The sequence below is a fragment of the Chiroxiphia lanceolata genome, chromosome 4, assembly GCF_009829145.1.
Source record: "Chiroxiphia lanceolata isolate bChiLan1 chromosome 4, bChiLan1.pri, whole genome shotgun sequence".
In the NCBI taxonomy this organism is placed as follows: Eukaryota; Metazoa; Chordata; class Aves; order Passeriformes; family Pipridae; genus Chiroxiphia; species Chiroxiphia lanceolata.
Genome location: NC_045640.1, coordinates 42,469,930 through 42,484,055, shown reverse-complemented (window position 1 = coordinate 42,484,055; position 14,126 = coordinate 42,469,930). Strand labels below are relative to the sequence as shown.

General features: G+C 37.8%; 1 long non-coding RNA gene across 1 annotated transcript; it reads right to left on the bottom strand.

Annotated features, from left to right (window-relative positions):
* Positions 1-255: 255 nt before the first annotated feature.
* Positions 256-9,825, bottom strand: LOC116785983. The gene is made up of 3 exons (XR_004356784.1): positions 9,470-9,825; positions 4,484-4,652; positions 256-898 (listed from the first exon to the last, which is right to left on the bottom strand). It is a non-coding gene; the product is annotated as an uncharacterized LOC116785983 (long non-coding RNA).
* Between the last annotated feature and the right edge of the window lie 4,301 nt (positions 9,826-14,126).

The window sequence follows — 14,126 nt, the reverse complement described above, 5'->3', positions numbered from 1 at the left end:
ATAGCTGATGCAGCCTTCCACAAGGGCCCAGAGCAGTTCAGAACAATCACATGGCTCCTTTGTGTTTACTCTTCAAAATGTTAACAGGTCTGACAGGGATTTAAATATTTAGAGTAGAAATTAAATTTTTATAGTTACTATGGGGACTGTGGGGAAACAAGTAATAGCAACCTTACAGTAAAAACAGCTTTAGAAGACAAGTGACATTTAGTTCATACAAGGCAGCATATGCTTTGTCTCCTTCCTTCAGCTGTGGAAATGCTCAGGCTTTGGCTCTGTTCCTACAAGATGATGACTACCCTCAACTTCAAGTTCTGTTCTCCTTGTTTACTGAAGTAAATCTGGAGACATCTCATTTATCAGGACAATTGCCACTGATTCACATCAGTGTAGGGTAGCAGAATTGGGCATGTACTTAGGTTGCAGCGCAGGGTTCTTCAAAACATGTAGAGTGAGACCCTTAATTTGCCTTATGTTTGAAACAGCAAACTACCACCAAGGAAATTAGCACACATCTTTGTTATTTTTTTTTTCTTGGTATAATTGCTCATTTTTTTTCTCCCTCTCTTGTCATAAGTTGCCTGTACAGATCAAAGACTGCATAAAATACGAAAAATATGCATAGGAACACCAGAGCGAGAACGTGTTGAGGCATACAGCTGTATGGCTGGGACGAACCATGGGTCATGTGGAAGGTGATGCCTCCTGCAGCTCATTTGTCTACAAGGCTGTGCACAAACTCACACCTCACAGTGGGGTGCAGCACTGTCCTTCCGCACAATGTCTCTCCCTCTCTATAGCTTTACCAGTGTACTGCCCCTTACTCTACATCTTTGGAACAGCATGCAGACTCAGAGAAGATCAGGAGTTGAAGCATCAATTCTGTCTGGCCCATATGCTGGAAAAAAGGACAGGAAAAAAGACAAGGCATGTTATCCCCCACACCTGAAACAAGCCAGCCAGGCATACTGCGGCTCAGATTTGTTAAGGTGTTCTTTTCATTAAACTAAAGATAAGCAACTCATAAAGAACAAATGTACTACAGAATTAAAGTTTTTTATCTTGCTGAATTAAAATTGTTATTTATGTTTAACAATAATCAAAAGACATTGAAAGCACGTAAATAAATCATACTACAGTTGTAGATTACTTTGGTTTCTAAGTTATCTATAAGAACAACTTAGGATGTTAAATCATATTATTGGAAACTTTGTTAAACATCTCCTTATTTTCAGTTAATGCAGTTACTTTTATCCTTAAAACTACCATCACGACTTCTAGGTGAGTTATAAGTGATAGATATATATATATATCAGATGGGGATTGTAATTACATGCAGCTGAATCATTAACAGTCTAGTTATTTATCAAGAGCCAGATTCTATCAAGAGCTTAGTCACTCAGAGTGAGGCTTTTAAGTAGGGATAATTTGGGACTTGGTGCTTCTGTGGAGTAGGGTGTTGGAGCAGGGATACCATTTGTGCCTTGCACCAAGGGTAACACCATATTTAGAGTGCTAAAGAAGTAACATCATGAATTATGTGTGTGGTTTAGGTATTCACATAAACTGCAAGGTTTTATTTTGTATTATTTATTTTATATAATAACACTGCATCTGCTATGAGAAGACGCTTGCATGAGATTTTCTGTGTTTGCTAATTATATGAGATCATGTTCCTACTCACACAGGAAAAATTAAGTTGTGGATCAAATACATTTGAAATAACTTTGGCTTTGTTTAGAACATCTTTCCTTGAAGACACATCTCATATGCCAAAATCTGTTCTTTCATTGTTTGCAAATGTTATTTATCACTGCTATGAAGGTTTTGATCTAAAGAAAACAATATCTAAGTATTGTGTTGATATTCATGGATGTAAGCTCTTTATAAATATTGCAAATTTATTGCATAGTATCCAAGCACATAGGAACATTGACAGCTTCTTTTCAAGAAGGGAAAACTGAGGCATCTGTTGACAAAGGCCAAAACTATCAAGTGGCATCTAAACTTTCCACGCTTAATTTGGTAAACCTACTCTTGTGTTGTGGGCATGTAGTATTTTTGGGGATTGTGGCGACGGAAAGCTCTCAGACGCTTAATGTAAGAATCCAGGAACTTCCTTTATTGAAGATTGACAGCAGCTTAATATACACTCTATAATAGACTCATGAATATTACAGGGATTAGGCTCCTCATTGGTACACAGTTAGGTGGTGATATCATCTTAACTGCCTTTCATTGTTTACACAGGTGGCTCGTTAAGGGTCTTTGTTTTGTTAATACCAAGCTCCTGTTTTTCAGCTCAAGTTAGAATACCCAAGGACATTGCTGCTTTCTCACGGCCCTGCTATCTCAGAGTTCTCACGGGCCTAGTAAGACTGCGTCTTATACTTTAGCAGTTCGTCCATGGCCTTAGCCATGCTCATATGTCCTCGCATTTCTAACCAAATCCTCTATAGGGGATTTTTTTTTGGGGGTGTGTGTGTGTTTGTTTTGGGGGGGGGGGGGTATTTTGTCTTTTTTGTTTGGTTGGTTTGGTTTGTTTTTGTGGTTTTTTAAAAATTTTTTCCCCCTTGATAGGTTAATAATTCTGCAGTGCTGCACATGTTCAAAATTGATTCTGGTTACATTTGGATGCAGTCATGAATACTCACCAATTCTACAAATGCAGTTCCAGATATCTCATACTAGGCATATAGAAAAGGAGGAAGACAAGATTAATGATAATTCATGTTCCACTTGCTAAGCATCCTGTTCATGGACAAGGTTTCTGTCTAGTTGTCTATACTAAATTTTTCCTAATTGCAAAATATTCTCTTTTCCTGTCCTTGCACCATGAATTCCCTCTTTCTCAGTCACAGCAATGACTGAAGCATAGCTAAGATTGTTCTCTAGTACACAAATAACAGTCATTCCCAGAATTCTGTTTTTATGAAGTCATATCCGAGTAGTTAAATTGCAATTAAATATTTACAAATAACTAAAGATTGCGAGTGAAAAGCATTTCTCAAAAATGGTAGCAAGTCACCTCCTGGATATGAACTTTATAAAAAAAATCATTATCATCTAGAAAATTATATGGTAAGCTGGAAAGAAAAAAAAGAGTAAGGAAGGAAGGACTAGAGGAAACAAACACAATTAAAGAACAATTAAAAGGAAGAACAAGTAAAAATTATTCTTTAACAATTTTTTTAAAGAAGAATTAAAACTGATGTAAAACACAGCACTGTCTGTGCTGTCTGTTAGCATTTAATGTGCATCATCAATTTGCATTTAGGCAGCTTTACTCCATGGCAGAGATTGCAGCTAGCTGAAAATAAATAAATAAATAAATAAATACAGTTAACTAAGGAATTTAAATAATAATGTCATTATTTATCAAATAATTTGACAAACAGTATTTTGACTGCTGTAGAATTGGTTGACTATCATAAGAAGCATTTGTTGAATAAATTAGTCAATAAAAAATGACAAATTTAGTGAGTAACGCATTTCATAAATAGTATTTAGCAAGCTCAACTGCATACACAATTTTATTTTCTGAATCCTGTATTAAGTAATTTTCTTAAAAAGCAGAACTGGTCAATTTTTTTTCCCTCCAGCTCTCCTATGGTCAAGTGGGAACTGCTGGTTTTGTTTCTTGCAATACTGTTCCTCCAGTTGTACGTGAATGAAACTGAAAATTAGATACTTGCCCTAGGAAAAACATATCTGATAGATTTCATGACATTAAGGTGTGAGGGACTGGAAAAAGTTATTAAAAAGTTGTAAATGGCTCAAAACAATCCTGGGTAGGGAGGAGGCAGGACAATTTCTGCCAAATCAGGATGCTGCACTGCCTGACCATAAGCCTTGAGCCACCAGTGCACCACTGGTGCAGCTCTCAGTCACTGGCACACCAGGAGTGCTACCCCATCCCCCCTGACCCTGGAGCTTTTAGTCCAACACCATGTTTGGTGTTGATTAAATGTGTGTTTTAAACTTTTGTCAAGTTCCCTTATTTTCCAAAGTTTGCCAATAAAGCGTGTTATTTTGACCCCCTGAGAGGTATTGTAACATCTCTCTTGTGGACAGCCTCAAGGTATAAAAGAACTGAAGGCCCCTTTTAATGGATCCATCGGACAAGTTTTGGGAGCCTTGTATATTTTTAATGTAAAACCGCTTCTATGAGCTCATGATAAGAGCCCGGGGTGTTACATAAGGATAGGAAAGTTTTCATCTTAGGTTTAAAGTTATGGCAAGTTTTTGTAGTGTTCCACATTTTAAACATAGTGGAAGTTGTTGCTTAAATTCAAAATCCAATTTTAATTGCACCTCTTTCCTTTTTGGTAAATGCACAATGATGATTGTAGACATATGCAGACATATGCAGACATACTAAAAGCACTATTTCTTACCATAAAAATCAAACATTCCAATACAAACTAGAAATGAGGATTGCATAAAAATAAAAAAACTCAAAGCTCTCATGTTTAAAACTTACTTTATTTCAAATTGACATTTTTAGTGTCTTTAATTCAGTAGAGTTTTAAGCTGCTTCAACTGAGTAGGTGATGAACTTCCATTACTCTTTTCTCTGTGTGTGTCCTTTCTTCCTATAACCAATAGGACAGTAACAACTATTAATTCTCTCAAAATGTTTAGGAGCAACCCTAGAAAGAAAAAAAGAAGATTGTGTTGGTTATTTGAAGTCATATGTCATCTTTGTTCTCTCTCTATGAGATATTTCAAAGATTTTTCGAAGACATTTTAAAATCAGCTCCAAAGGGACGTTATTTAATGCCCTTATGTAGGAGGTCAGTATATCTGGCTAATACTGTTCTCCCTTTACTCTTCAGATGTCCTGGTTAGTGCTTGGAGGTATAAAAAATATGAATTCAGGAAGAGATGTAGATCAGAAGAAGAAAACAAATGTCAAGACTGAGAGGCCCTCTTGGCCTTGCAGAACTTGAAAGGGAAGGGCGGGCACAGCAGCAGAGATTCTCTGTCTGTATGGGTGCTCAGGTACCAGCGGTTCCTTAGTATGTGCTGTACCCTACCTGAACCCCATGTTTTAATTTTTCTGCAGATTGAAATATTTTGCTTGCTAAAGTTTTTTCACCTGATAGACCAAATCTGAATGAAGCCCAGTGGATTTTGATTTAAGACAGGACAGACAATGTAGTGATTGAAATTTCTAAGGAAGGATGGCACAGCAGGGGTTAGAGATGAAAAGGTGTTTTTGAGGCCTTGGGTTGCCAGTGTGTCTGGCTTATGTTGCAGCTCCCTGTGGGCTGCTTGAGACCCTGCAGAATGTTCCATCTTGTTTTACATTCACATCTTCTTAGGAAGAAATTGTATGTGTAGGATCATGCAATGGTACTGCTGGATTCAATTGGTATGATATGATGAAATTTCCAGAGGAATAAACACTTTGTGTCATCTTATACAGAAGGAGTTCAGTTCTGACATTAACTGTGGAAGGATGAAACTATAAAGAATCTGTCAAAAAATGAGTATATTTTGCTGTACTGTAGTGATATAAGCAGGATGAATACTGCCTTCATTGCAGTCAATGAAATATTTATGCTTGATTTAGTAAAGGCAGGAGGTCATCACATACAGAGCTAAATCAGATGTTAGAATAAGCCTTTGTCCTTCTTTGGATTCAGCAAATATTTTAACCATCATCTAAGTTAGATAAAAATATTGACAGTGTGCATTTAAACGTCTTCTTGGATAGTTTAACTGTTAATACAGAATCATGTTGTAGTACTCCAGACTAGTGAACGTGGAGCGAAAAGTCCTAATAGCAACAACTCTTAATTTCTTTGTGATACACAGAAGTATATTTTACCACTTTCCTCATGTTAGCTTAAACAAAATAGTGAACAAACTAATAAAACCAACAAAACCAGAAAAACATTAAATACAATACCCCCCAATAAACTATCTAAACCCTACCGTTACTCCTTAATCTATAAACAGTGCTGCATCAGGAAGCAAATGAGAGAGCAGCTGCCATTAACCCTGCACGTGTTAGCAGTATCGGTGTATCAAGCTGCTGCATGTGCTAAAGCTGCAGTGCTTCTGGCATAGGTCCAATCAGGTTTAGAGTGATGACAAGGGGATTCACTGGCCTGCACAATTAGATGGCTGCACACCTTTCAGCTGTCTTTGAATGTAACAGCTCTGATGAATGTCACAGTCACATGCAAGCTTGTGGGGTGTTATCTCACTTTCCCTCTCGCTGCATATAAAGCACATGAAGTGAAAAATATCCAGAGGACCTCTTTGAGTACAGAAAAGAGTCACCACAGTGCTACTTTTTTTTTCTTTTTGTTGAAGCTGCAGGGTTAGGATGTCTGTTTGTTTCAGTGAAGAAACTAGGGATTTAAAATAAAAACTCCTTAAATTTGGTGTCTTAATTACTGAGTGCATTCACACGTCATTTCTGATTTAACCACAGGTAGTCTGCCTTCTAGCTGTTATGTTGTGCTTTCAGGATAAGCTATACCAGTTTAGACAAGTATGTTTTCCTCATGTTCAGCTACTGAAATTTAGAAATGAAGTAACGGATTCAAACCAGTGAAAACTGTTTAATTTTGTTAATGAAAACTGGAAGTGTTCCACATGTTATGCTTTTGAAACTGTCATATCCTTGCCCAAAGCTGAAGTCATAAACTGCACAAAATACACTGTATGGACTTTGAAAGGGAGCCATTCTAATGCAAATAGCATATATATATACCACGGCCAGACAGCAGGTAATATGTTTTTATAGCCTTGTCACAAAGACAAAAAAAAGTTAGACATTAGTTTTAGACATAGACAATGAACCAAGGACTTTTACCATTAAAGTCTATGTCAAAACTTCCACTGACTTGAGTTCTGTCTGAGCAGAGTACTGACATCTTGCAATTCCAGAAGAAATTTCAACATTTTGCTGTTTCAGTTGCATTTTCCACCTAATGTTTCTGCACCTGATTATAAAGATCCACTGACTTTTTCTCTCTCGGTTCAGAAAAAGCATCTTGTTAATGAGAACAGTAGCTCTGAGTTTTCAAGCATAGTTTTTTGCAGTACTGTTCTGAACCTTTTTTAAATTATGCTATTAAAGTTTGTGCCCTGACTGTGCCATGCCACAGAGAACTCAATTTGTTTTACACACAGGGTGATGAGAGAACATTAAGAAGGAGATATGAAAGCTTGTGAGTGTCAAGACCAAAAAAAGGGAGAGAAAAGTGACACGGGGTAGTCTAGTGGAGGAAGGGTTGAAATAGTGAAGGGCAAAGCATAGACTTAAACCAAATGGAAAGAACAAGAAGAAATAGGAGAGGATATGTCAGAGAGGCTACCTTTAATCCCAGCATACCAGCTAACAAATTGAGTTTCACTCTACACTTACATGGCATGTAAAAACGCATACATGTAAATATTTTAATGCATCTAAATACATGTATTAAGTAATAATCAAAGAAAAATGTGAGTGCATGTAAATAAGTAAAAATATTGACATGTAAAATATTTACACTGACTCCCTTTCTGCATGAAGAGGGGAGAGAGAGAGAGTGAGCGACACAGTATGCCTTACATTTCTCATATGAAGATGAGCACATTTTCAGGGAGTCTGTTGACATTTGTGTAAAATGGTTGTTTCATAGGAACAAATGGAAAGCACAGATAAAAAAGGGGCTTAGAACTGTGCCTCTAGGACAGTCCAAGGGTTGATTTGACAACATATTATAACATTTAAGAACAAGTTCAATGTGATTGCTCTGTTATTTCAAGGCAAAAAAATTAGATTTTATTACATGAAAAGAAAATATTGCCAGGGTAGTCATGCTAGTAAACCAAACACTTTCTGGAATATCTGCTGATGCTCTAACTGAACAACATGAACTCCCCTGTAGATTAAAATGTAAATTTTATTGAGCAAAATCAGCAATGCACGAAAGAGTAGGCTTTCCACTTTCTGCAGAAACCCTGCAATTAATCCCTCAATGCCTTCAAGTATCCCATTCTTACCTCCCCATAAAATATCAGAGTGTGGTCAGCCCTTTCCAGTGTTAACTTTTGAACTGGAGATGTCTTCACACTATCAATTGTTGGTCTAAGTGATTTTGGTAAATTTAATTCTGGGATCCTGAAACATCGTGAGCACAGCATGATGGGTTTGGCTGGAGTAGAGTGGCTGGTATGGGGCTGTGTTTTGGATTTATACTGAACACTGGGTTGATAATACAGTGATGTTTTTGTTACTGCTGAGCAGTGCTTGCACAGAGACAAAACCTTGTCTGCTTTTCATGCTGCCGCGCTGGCAAGGAAGTTGGGGATGTGTGGGAGACTGGGAGGAGACACAGCCAGGACATGTGACTCAAACTGACCAAAGGGATATTCCATACCATATGACATAATGTTCAGTATATAAAATGGGGGGAAGAAGGAGAAAGGGGGGGATGTTTGGGGTGATGGTGTTTGTGTTCCCAAGTAACCATTGACTATGATGGGGCCCTACTTTTCTGGAGATGACTGAACACCCACCTGCCCATGGAGAGCAGTGAATTAATTCCTTGTTTTTCTTTGCTTGTGTGTGCAGCTTTTACTTTCCCTATTAAACTATCTTTATCTCAACCCACAAGTTTTCTGCCTTTTACCCTTTCAATTCTCTTCCCAATCCTGCTGGTGGGGGAGTAAGCGAGTGGCTGTGGGGGCTTGGCTACTGGCTGGGGTGAAACCATGACAGCTCAACAAGATCTACTCAGTAGCTACTAACAAGGAAACAGATCTGGTTTGTGGTCTTTTAAATATATGAAAGTTAAAAGAAGACCAATGCAATCACTGTAATGGCATAAGAGTTGAGAAATATAAGACATGTACATTGACATCTTTCTTACTATTCTTAAGTACGTTTAGAATCAGAGATTAATTTGCTACTTTAAATAAAACTTGTTTATAAAAAGTTTATGGAAAGGTGTTTCTTGCATTTGCAACTGAGAGCCCTCCTGTTGTTTCTGATGGAGTTTATTCTCATCGTAAGGGATTATAAATAGGTTATTAATATAAGCATGAAACATAGACCTTTTGAATTAACAGAGATTGTTACATTCAGATATGACATTTGCAGTTTTTTCTGTTTTATTCGTATTACCCCAGGAAGTGGAGACCATTTTAATTCTGAATACTGACAACTAGTGGAACAGAGGTGAACAATGTGCTTCCTAGCTAATCTGAGTGAGGAGCTGCAGACATGATGCACAGTGTTTTGTTTTCTCTGGCTAGACTGGGAAATGTCATAACTACCAAACTAAGGCAGGTGGTTATTCTCCCTAGGTTCCCTCTACAAGCAAACTAGAGAGAGGGATTTACATCCTTTAAAGGATTAACATCCTTTAGATGTTAAGCCAAGGAATATTTCTTGTAGGTTCCTTAATAGTACAATAAATATCTCAAATGACTAGAAAACCACTGGAAAAAGTACTTAACTCACTTAGTTTTTTAGTTTGGTGCCCAAAGTCAGATGATATGAAAGCTCTTGCATTATGTGTAAGATATTGGATTCAAATCTAACTGAATTATTGATACGGCTTGGATCCAACTCACTGTGAGTGAGTATGTGTGTGTGGGGAAGGGGCCTAAGGCCTGCTGAGAGCACATGGCCTGCAGCCAACAAGGTCAGGCCCCAGAGAGCACATGGAGAGCTGGAAGGGCTGCAGCCAGCACGGCTGTGCCCATGCAGAGCACACAGTATCACTGAATATAGCTGGGCTGTCAGTCAAGGAAGGCCGGCCTGTAGCCCACCCACACCACGCCCCTGGAGCCTGTGATGGCTACGGCACACTTCCCTCTGGCCTGGAAGGCACTGAGTGGTCGATGACTGGATATCCTGCATGGGAGGGAAAACCAAACAGCATAAATACAGGAGCTCCATATGAGCGCTCTCTCCTTTTCACCACCTATTCCAACCTGCACCATGTGCACCATGTGCACCGTTAACTACTTTTCTTTCCTCACTCTCCTTCTCTTTTTCTCCCTATTTCTTTACTCTTTTAATCTGTTTTCTTCTTTACTCTTTTCCTTCTCCTGGGGGTAACTTAAAACCAAGGAACTGTGTTTTGCTAAAGCTGACATATTGATTGTTTATAGTGAGTGTTTTCTGTGGAATGGGTCTTTGTACTGGCTGTTTTAGCAAAATATTTTTCTTGGTTGTATTTTATTCCTGTAAAACATTTTGCCAAAACGTCATATTTTTCTCACTAAATTAAAAGAAATTTTCTTAGATAAAGCGTAGCTGCATTTTGTCCAGACACAAAGTCGAGGCTATAATGAACCAAAAGGCTTTTAAAAAGTCTTAAATAAGTGTAATCACTCTGGGCAGCCTATGGCTTAAAATCCGGAGTGTACCACTATGCTATCTTTAAAACATTGTCACTGCTTCACTTTTAAGGCATGGACAACAAAAGCGTAGGTACAGGTGCAATTTAGTGTCATCATACTCTGTGTGATCCTAATAGTAATATCTCTGTACTCCAGCTGTGTCCCCACAGTTTTGCTAGGAAGAATTACCAATTTCGAACCGCGTGTTAATAAGCCATCTGGACACAGTCCTCTCTAGAACCACCACCTCCACTCTCAATGACCCTGCTTGAGTGTGCGAGGTTGGAGTCACACAAGATGATGCCCAGAGGTCTCTTTCAACCTCAAAAATGTTGTGATTCTGTGATTCTTAATTTCATGAAAATGCTTGTGGTTCTCATTTAGATGTTATGAAATAATAGTAATTTTGATTATATATTAAAACACATCACCTGAAGACTCATGAAGGTCTGTTCTGGGATTCATAAAACTACAAAAAACTCCTATAGCATTGTTTCCACCTATGTTTTACTGCTAACTGCAGGTCACTAAGGATAGATAATGTCCCCGTCTACTGAAAAACAATGAGGAAATGTTTCATGCACATCTCGACTACTTCTGCTAAGCTACGTGCAGCACTACAGGCTGTGGACAAAGTAGCTGGAGAACATCCAGGCAGAAAGGGACCTGGGAGTTTGGATTTACAGGAAGCTGAACATGAGCCAGCAGTGTGCCCAGGTGGCCAAGAAGGCCAATGGCATCCTGGCCTGTATCAGGAACAGTGCGGCCAGCAGGTCCAAGGAAGTGATTCTTTCCCTGTACTCAGCACTGGTGAGGCCACACCTGGAGTACTGTGTCCAGTTCTGGGCCCCTCAGTTCAGGAAGGACATGGAGGTGCTGGAGTAGGTCCAGAGAAAAACAATAAGGCTGGTGAAGGGACTGGAGCACAAGTCCTGTGAGGAGAGGTTGAGGGAGCTGGGGTTGTTTAGGCTGGAGGAGTCTCAGGAGAGACCTCATCACTCTCTACAACTACCTGAAAGGAGGTGGTAGCCAGGTGGGGGTTGGTCTCTTCTCCCAGGCAACCAGCAGTAGAACAAGAGGGCACTGTCTTAAGCTCTGCCAGGGCAGGTTTAGGCTGGATATTAGGAAGAAATTTTTTACAGAGAGAGTGATCAGACATTGGAAAGGACTGCCCAGGGAGGTGGTGGATTCACTGTCTCTGGAGGTTTTTAAGCTGAGACTGGATGTGGCACTTAGTGTCATGGTCTAGCAACTGCAGTGGTGGTGGATCAAGGGTTGGACTTGATGATCTCGGAGGTCTTTTCCAACCCAGTTGATTCTATGATTCTATGTCTGATCAAACATTGCATTATACGTTAACACCAGCTTTTAAATAATTTAATGATCATAAAGTTCACTGTATACTACAGAGACTGAAACATAAAAATTAAAAGTATTTTGTACAGTTTGAAAATATTTTTTGGGCAATATCTTGAATTAAATGTATTAAATGCGTGGTAGTAGTTAATGCTAACATCCTAGCATGAGCAACCAGGGGAAATAGAGATTACATAGAAGATATATAACTGTTACACAAAGCTATTTATATTTCTTTCCAGAGTCACTTGTAATATTTATTAATAATAAAACCTACTCAGTTTGAGCCATTTTTGCATGTGAATTTGCAGGGGTAAGATATCCATGTTCTGCATTCCTGAACAGCAAAGACAACATTCATGGTAAAGCAATAAAATTTCAGTTTTCTAATTCATGGATAAATTGGTGAAACTCATGGCACTGGAGCTTAATGACAAAAAAAAACACCTGTGGCTAATCAAGTGTATGATGTTAGAAAGAAGACAAAAATAGTTGTGCTTGTTGAGGTTTTTTTTCTCTTTGGCAGGGAGGATACAATCTATTCTGACTTCACAGGATAAAATGTATTCTGACTTCACAGAAGAACTAAAAAAATTTTGAATGATGCATGAAATAAAAAAAAAAAATCTGACCTACTGCTTAGAGAAAATGCAGTCAGCATAGTGCTTTCATATTTGGGAGAGATGTGTCTGTTAGCTATGAAAAATACACTCTGACAGAATAAAAAAAGCTCAAACATCTTCACATTAAAAGCCTACTCCTAACCCATATCACAATATTTTCTGCTTTCTTTGCCTTCCTTAGGTAGTCAATAGCTTGGAATCACTGTAAAACAGAAATCCTTCTTTCTTACAAAAACTCCAACTCTCCAACTGCCCTTTTTCGCCTTGAAAATGAAAGGTAAAATATAGAAAACTTATTTCAGTTGAATCTTGGAAAAGTCTTGAGAACTTCTAAGTAATTTCTTCAGTTATGTCCTTTTCATTTGGCTATTTTTTACTTTTTTTTCACATTTAATCCATAAATGTATAAAAAATATAAACTAGAGTTAGAAAAGTTAGAAAGGTCAGAAGACAAAGAAAGCGGTGTCTCAAGGAAACAGCTGGAGTGCTTTCAGTAGCAGAGAATGTTCATGCTGAAAATTTGGTGGCAAAATCAATAGTGGTAGGAAGATTACACTTTTACCACTTTAATGATCATACATTCAGCAAAAAGTTTAGAGTTTTAACAGAATTATCAGAATGGAGGTTCCTCTGGGAAAAAAAAAAAACAGTAAAATGTCTATCAAAGGCTTTGGTTTTTATTTTCTGCACTCTTATATGAAGAAAGTCTGGTTATACATCTATCGGGAAAGTATTATTCATGATTAGAGACCATGTGGTGCAATAGAAACATACTTATGAAAAATTAGATTCAGACTACTAGCTAGGAGTAAAAAGTGCGTGGGGCACTTTTCTAATTGTCATGTGAGAGTTTTGCCAGCAATCAGATTGCAAATTTTCTGTGGCTTGTACTGGCACAAAAGTAGTGAATAAAGCAAAAGAAAGATTCTTTTGGGAGACCAAACCTTGCATCTCTGGGTAGCTTTGAATCAATCTATTCTTACAATTCAAGCTCCATCCCTTCATGCAAGCCTAGTAAAACACCAGATCTCTATGTACTGCCTTACTCTGGCATCTTTTTCCTTTTCTTAAAGGAAATGTGTACTGTTCTACATACATATAGGAAAAACAGGAAACATCTACAAAATAATTCAGAAATAACACTTAGTTCATGAAAATTTATGTCTATTTTATAGTTAATCTGCAGAAAAATATGTAAATCCCTTTATGAGAAGAAATCATTGTGGTTGATCTACCAGTATTTACTGAAGAGAGTTGCTAGGAAAAAAAATGTTGCTAGAATTTCTGTCATCTCTGATTTTTCGAGTAGTCTGTGATGCTTCCAGGCATTAGTTACCCTTAACTGAGAAACTTGTATAATAATTATTTAGGAGATTAATATTTTAATTTTATGAATAGGCAATTTTGTTTTAAGATGTATCTGATAATGTCTACTGGTAATAAGTGAAAGTCCACTCAAAAATTTGTTAAAAAGTTGTTACAAATAGAGACTTTTTTTATCTTTTGCTATCCCTCTGTTGGCTGTTATTGTGAGTTTACTTGTATCTTCTCAATTAGGGCCACTATATGACTAAATATCAAGCAGATAGGAAGTGAGTGTCCCGAACAAGATATTTTGAGAGAGAATTTGGAATAGAAAAATGTAGATTTTGAAAGATTGAACATAACCCTGAAAAATTTCTAATTCCTTTCCTAAACCGTAGGAGGTAAAATGGGGGAAATAAAAGAGGCTCAGAAAGAGAGAGAGATACAAAGAGCTTTTCCTCCACTTGTAGAAGGATGGATCAGCTT